Raw genomic sequence first — 7578 nt, forward strand, 5'->3', positions numbered from 1 at the left:
TATTCAACATATGCGAAATATTTAGTAACAAAGAACAGGAAACAAAGTGGCCACCGGTTGGGTACAGCCTGAACAAACTCATATAATGTAATAGAACAGTTTTGCATAGTAAGAGATAACTATAAGGGATCCAGTAAAACTTGGTAAGACTTATCTCAAATGGTGCATGCTGAATAAAAAGTCATAAAGCTATACACAATGACTACAGTAATATAAATGAAAAGATAACAAGCTTAAATTCTAAACTCTGAGTAACAAAACAAATAACCCCAAAAAAACAGATAATCAAATATGATTTATTATTTCCCTTTTCTCAGCAGAATTGGGGTGGGGCAGAGTGAACCTACCAAGGCAAAATGTCACCTAACTTGTAACTATATCAGTTATTTTGTTTAACTGTTTTCCCTTATTATAGGTGGGAGGGGGAAAGAATAGTAATATAAAAATAACAGTTTTAAGAACAAAATTTTAGGAGATGGCTACAGAGATTGTGAAAGTCTTCCTGTTCCTTTCTCCTATTTTCATCAAGGTTACAAACCATATTCATGTATCTTTTACAGCAATAATAAGAGCTAGCTAGCATTTATATGTTCACAAAGCACTTTACAAATACCTCATTTCCCCCCTCACAATAACTTTGAGATGAAAGTGCTCTTATTTCCGTCTCTTGAATGATGTTTGTCTTTCCTTCTTAGAAGATCATGATTTTAGGGAGATGAGGCCATGCCACAAAAATGAATTAGACTTAAGTGAGGAGGGGCTGTGCAAAGTCACCAGCCTCACTTTCTCCTCCAGATTCCTCTGGGTCCAGTAACCTGATATGGACCAAGACTGAAGATCACCCTAGATACCAGAAAGATCTTGACCTTTAAAGTTAGGTCCTTCCCAGGTCATGGTTTGACTGAGCCAAGCCCATCCAGTGATTAAGGTTAAATTTGAGAGGAGAGGAAAAGAAACTGAGATAGACACCTTTCAAAAAGTGATTAAACTAGGAGGGTTAAGCCCCTCAGGGTTTTTTTTCAGTGATTAAACTAGGAAAGAAAGAAAAGAAGCCGAAGGATCACTTTTTACATAGTCAAAAAAAAAAAAAAAAAAAGAAAGAAAAGAAAAGAAAACTACTCTGGGAGGGGAAGACCCTTAGGGTTTCTGGTCAAAAGATAAATAGTCACCATTTATATTCACTCTGAATCCACCCAGGCCCAAACAGTGGGCTTGGCCTGAGACAGAGCCAGAGTGATTAGGGACCTATAAACCCCAAGAAATATTACTAAGCTGGCAAGTACTTTGAGCAGAAGACCCACAAGTATGGGAAGAAAAGGAACTGGGAAAAAAAGAAGGGGAAGAAAGAAAGCTATTATTTACAGTGATTGATACCATGACATGCAAGTGAATTGATTGCAGAGTCACCAGCCTCACTTTCTTCTCTAGAGTCATCTGGGTAGATTACTAAGTGATTTATTCAGTCACATAGCTTCTAAGTATTTAAGATTGAATTTAATTTTTTTTTGCAAGGCAACAGGGTTAAGTGACTTGCCCAAGGCCACACAGCTAGGTAATTATTAAGTGTCTGAGGCCGGATTTGAACTCAGGTACTCCTGGCTGGTGCTCTATCCACTGCACCACCTAGTTGCCCCTAAGATTGAATTTAAACTCAAATTTTCCTGATCCAAGTCACTACTTAGCCACCTAACTAAAACAATTACTGAAGTTCTTTCAGTTACAGCTTTTAAGATCATCTGTGATTCCCCACTTCCCACTCTTTTGCAGTGCTTGTAAAGATTACTTAAGACCTTCAAGCTTCTGTTGTTTCCAACATAGTTCCTGCTGAATATATGGCTGTGATCTGGCTATTCTTTGACTGCCTTTTCATAAAACCCTTTGGAAACTGAGAGTTCAAATATTGTAGTAGTTCCTCAGTCATTAACAATAAAAAAAAAATAAGATTGTTATGGAAGCATATTAATCAGAATAATTCCCATGGATTATAGAAAGTATGAAATGTTTATTCTAATTAATTTTTTCCATTTGGTTTATTCCATTTCCTTTCATTCTGACAGTTTCATCTGGTATTGTTGGGTTGGGGGGGATGGAGGTGGTGTAAATTGAGTTTCATGCTAAACTTTCTGCCAACTAACTTCTGTTATCAGTTTTTCACTTTTAAAATCTGCCATCCTTGTTAAATTTACAAATGGTTTCACATTCTAAAACAGTGTTAATCTAAGCTAACAATGTGTGTTAGCTTATAAACTTCCCTCCTCATTGTGATGTCTGTTTTACAATTGGTTAAACTTTTTTAGGAAATAGTGATAGTCAAGGTATATGTGTGTGTTTGTGTGTGTGTATTTGCTTTTTCCTAGTTCCCACCTTTCAACATTATTGAATACTTTGAATAGGCCAGAATAAAGTTGTTTCAATTACTCAGTGTTTTCTTATCTTTAGTGTTTGTTTAATATGATATTATTTTGACCTTTGTTCTGATTAGTCAATGTCCTAACTTCAGAAGTTCCTTTTACATCAGAAAAGTTATTTCCTCTTAAGATACAATCAATTTCATTTTTGAAAAGATATCAAATAGTATGTTTAGTGGGGGTATATCAGATTAGTAATATATCTAACAGAGAATGTTTGCATAATTTCTTCCATCTTTCAACACCTGACTGATCCCCATGCATATACATATATTCACAGACTGACACCCTCATCCCAGGCCAACAATAAATGTTAACTGACTCCAGAAGCAGATACTGAGTCTATATAGTCACCTGACAATCCAAATTCTTGTCATTAAGCCTAATAAATGCCAAGGCTATTTTATCAGTAAGGTAACTTAAGAGGAGGAGCGTTCTAATTATTGCTTCTCTATCTATTCCTCCTATTGAATCTTTCTAATTCATGTCACACTGATGTTATTTGCCCTTTGTTCATGAAAAGGACCAAAATGATATCATGATGTAGGGGTCATTGTACAGTGGGTCCATCTATGATTGATCAGTTACTTCAATGCCTTTTGTTTTAAGGACAGTCATTTCCCCTTTATGTCCACCTCCATCCTGGTCCTAAATAAAAGAAACTTCTAAACAAACTTCACAAATGGGAACAAATTTCTAGCTTTTCTATTGAAAGAAGTCATATTAACAGCTCTCAAGGAGTGAATTTAGTCATTACAGTAAAACAGTTGATTGCCTTTTAATATTTTCTTTTAAATTACATAGCCCTTGTGTATATTGTCCCCCAGGTCTTCTTGCTTTACACACTCAAATCATGCAAGAATTCTTTGAATTCTTCATATTCCCCATTACTTGTGATGCAACAATACTTCATTATATTGAGATGATGACATTCAACAATAATTAAACACCTACTATGTACTAGACACCAGACACTGTACTAGGTTCTAGAGATGCAAAAACAAAAAAGGAATAGTCTCTACCCTCAAGTAGCTATCTATGTATTTCTTTTTTTTTTTTGCAAGGCAGATGGGGTTAAGTGGCTTGCCCAAGGCCACACAGCTAGGTAATTATTAAGTGTCTGAGACCAGATTTGAGCCCAGGTACTCCTGACTCCAAGGCCAGTGCTTTATTAGCTATGTATTTCTACATAAACCTCTAATTCTCTCGATATATAGAATTTCTATCAGAGATCAGAGACTACTACTCCAATTGATACATGTTGATAGAGTTGTGAACTGAGCCAACACTTATGGAGAACAATTTGGAATTATACCCAAAGGGTTATAAAACTATGCATACCCTTGATTCAGCAACACTACTACCCAGAGATCAAAAAATAAAAGGAAAAAAACTCACACGTACAAAAATATTCATAGTAGTTCTTTTTGTAGTGGCAAAGAACTGGAGACTGAGGGGATTCCTATCAATTAGGGAATGGCTGAACAGGTTGTGGTATATGAATGTGATGGAATGATGTTGTTTTGGAAGAAATGATGAGCAGGTGGATTTCCAAAAAACCTGGAAAGTCTTACATGAAGTGATGCTAAGTAAAGTGAGCAGAGCCAGTAGAATGTTACAATAACAACAATATTGTGTGATAATCAACTATGATAGACTTAGCTCTTCTTAGCAACAGACAGTTTTAAAAGACTTATGATGGAAAATGCCATCCACATCCAGAGAAAGAATGATGGTGACTAAATGCAGATCAAAGCCTACTATTCTCACTTTTTAAAATTTGTTTTTTGTTTCTCCTCATGGTTTTTCCCCATTTATTCTGATTCTTCTTTTCAAGAATAACATGATTGGACATGTATAACCTACATCAGATTACTTGATATCTTAGGGTGGGGAGAGGGTAGGGTGGGAGGGAGAAAATGGTACAAAAATGAATGTTGTAAACTATCTTTATATGTAATTGAATTGATTAATTAATGAAGGGAAAAAAAGAAGTCAAGTCCAACTTTCTTGTTTTACAAATGAAGAATCTGAAGCCCAAAAATTTAATTCACTTGCCCAGTATCATACAGACAATAAGCAAATGAGAGGTAAGAATTAGGTCCTTTGACTTCAAGTATAGATAGCACAATTCCCACTGAACCACACACTGTTCTGCCATGTGTCACAATTTGTTCAACCAATCAATTCAATCAAAAAGCCTTTTATTTATCATTTAGATGACAGGCATTGTCCAAGGTTCTAGGAGTACAGAGATAAAAATGAAAACAGGTCTTCCTATCAAGGATCTGAAAGTCTCCTGGAAGAAAACAACATGTACAAAGATTAGGCAATACAAAATATATAAAGGAATTACAAAGTAATTTCAGAGTAGCAAAGTAGAAGGAAGTGAAAACAACTGTGAAAATCAGGAACATTTAATAGGAGTGGCACTTGAGCCTTGAATGGTTTAGGAATTCCTATGAGCAGTGATGAGGAAGGAGAGCAGTTCAGGCATGGAGGAAATATCATGAACAGGAAAAAAAGCCAATTGGCCAAAATATAGATCATGTGATAGCAAATAATGTAAAATATGTCTGTAGAAATAACTTGGAGTCAAATATACTTTAAATATCAAATGGCGGAGTTTTTAATTTTATCTTAGAGGCTATAGGAAGATATTAAAGCTTTAGATGATATCATAGATATAGCTAAATATCCATATAAATATTTAGATAGATAGATAGTGCACAAACATGCACTTTGTTTCCAGGGTATTTTGCTAATACAAAAAAAAAGTGTTTCTAGGAATACTTTGGTATAAATAGGTCTTTCCATTTTTGAACTCTTTGGGGTATATATTTAGAAAAATGTCAAAGGACATGAACAGATTATTGCTTTGTTTTCTTTTTGCAAGACAATAGGATTACAAGACTTACTCAAGGACACATAGCTAGGTAATTATTAAATGTCTGAGGCTAGATTTGAACTCAGGTTTCATGACTCCAGGGCCAGTGTTCTATTTACTGCACCACCTAGCTGCCACATGAATAGGGCATGGGATAGGAATTATATCCTAATTCCAAAATGCTTTCCAGAACAGTTGGGTCAATTCATAATTCCAAAAAGAGTATATTAATGCTCCTATTTTATCTTTTTTATCATTTTTGCCAACTTGAAGGATGAGAGATTTAACCTGAGTTGTTTTAATTTACATTTTTATTAACTATTTGAAGTGATCTTTCTTGTGGTTGTTGATAATTTGTAATTTTTTTCAAACTGTTTATCTATATCCTTTGACTACTTACCTACGAGGGCAGCTAGATGAATGGAACACCAGACCTAGAGTCCCTGAGTTCAAATCTGGCTTCACATACTAGATAGGTACCATCACATTGGGATATGTGAATGTCCCTTCTTTCCACATTAGGGAAATGGTCAGTGGGGCAAGATAGCCACCTCTAGGTTCTGCTGTTAACTGAGGCCTGATTTTATAGGTCTAAATTCATCTATATGAATACACTTCCTATTCTCCCAAATCAATCTGATGTTGATATTACCCTTCCTTCTTGAAGGAGACCATGACACAGGGAGTTGATGCCATGACAAGCAAATAAATTGGATTTGAGTGAGGGGTGCTGTTCAAATCACCAACCTGTCTCACTTTCTCCTCCAGAACTGGGCCCAGGGGCCAGATATGTATCAGAACAACTGGAGATAACCCTGGATGTGAGACAATCAGGGTTAAGTGACTTGTCCAAGGTCAATAACTATTAAGTATCAAGTTTCTGAGGCTGGATTTAAACTCCCATCCTGACTCCAAGGCCAGTGCTCTATCCACTGCTCCACTTAGCTGCCACTCCAAAAGCAAACCAACCTAGGAAATGAACAAAGGATCTGTCCCCAAGATTTTATCCCATATATCCCTTAGACTTATAACCCTTGATCTTCACCTGATCCTCTCTCTCTTCACTCCAACACAGTGGCTATTTTACAGGTGTTATTAAAGGACTAAAAACATTCAAAATTCTCAGGGAAATAATCTTTTTTTTTAAAGATTTTATTTATTTTGAGTTTTACAATCCCCTAATCTTACTTCCCTCCCCCCCACCCCCCACAGAAGGCAATTTGCTGGTCTTTGCATTGTTTCCATGGTATACATTGATCCAAATTGAATGTTATGAGAAAGAAATCACATTCAGGGAAATAATCTTTATTATAATCTGTGTGGGAATCACTCATAGAGAATTGTCTCCCTCACCTACACTGCTTACTCTTTCTACCCCCACCAGAAAGATTGTTTACCAAGGGAAATAGGGAATTGCTTAAAATAAATAAATAAATAAAGAGCTTAAAGACCTCTGCCTTCATATTAGTCTTCTCAAAAATCTAGATTATTTTTTTGATGGTGGGAAGATTCCTGACTCCGGAAGGGTCCCATACCCTTTCTTCCCCACAAGTGTGAATCTATGATTTTATAAGATTTGAAATCATTTTGACACACCACATCTAGGGCTCAAGAGAAATTGTCATCCACACATTTTTCTTTAGCCATGGCCCCTGGCATTAGTACACTAGCAAAATGCAAAGACACTCCAACCACAAACTCCAGACTTTGGGCTCAATGGATTTAATGCCACCCTTATAGCAGGACTAGACCAGGATATGCAGCCTTTCTACACAGTCCTCCTATCCTTTGATTTCTAGGCCTCCTTCTTCCCAGAATTCTCAGAAATTCAGTAGATGATAATGCACAAAGAGAGGAAAATTGGATTGGGGAGGAGTTCTTAGTCAGAATGATCCTTCTCCTCCCTGGTAGTTTTCCACCCAGAGACAGTAGAATGGAATAAGGATGACTCAGTAAAGAGACATGAGGGTGGGGTGAGGAACCTCCTGTTCACAAAACTAAATTATTTTCAAGGACTTTGAAGCAGTGTCTCTTCTTCTCAAGAGTCTGAAATTGAACTGAGGACTTTAGATCCAGGTTTGCTCAAAGTATAGTGAAATACCCTAGTGAGACAGAGAGGGTCCCTGTTGAAGCAGTTCAGAAAATCTTCACAAGGAGCTAGTAGAGGCAGGCTCCCTCCAGTTGATCTAAAAAGGCATCTGCTTTACTGCAGTACTAAGATTTAGTTCTCCCAGTTCCAACTATCTCCCCCCAACCTCCTACCATATGGTCAGAAATTCTATC

The sequence above is a fragment of the Macrotis lagotis genome, chromosome 4 (assembly GCF_037893015.1).
Source record: "Macrotis lagotis isolate mMagLag1 chromosome 4, bilby.v1.9.chrom.fasta, whole genome shotgun sequence".
NCBI classification, from domain to species: domain Eukaryota; kingdom Metazoa; phylum Chordata; class Mammalia; order Peramelemorphia; family Peramelidae; genus Macrotis; species Macrotis lagotis.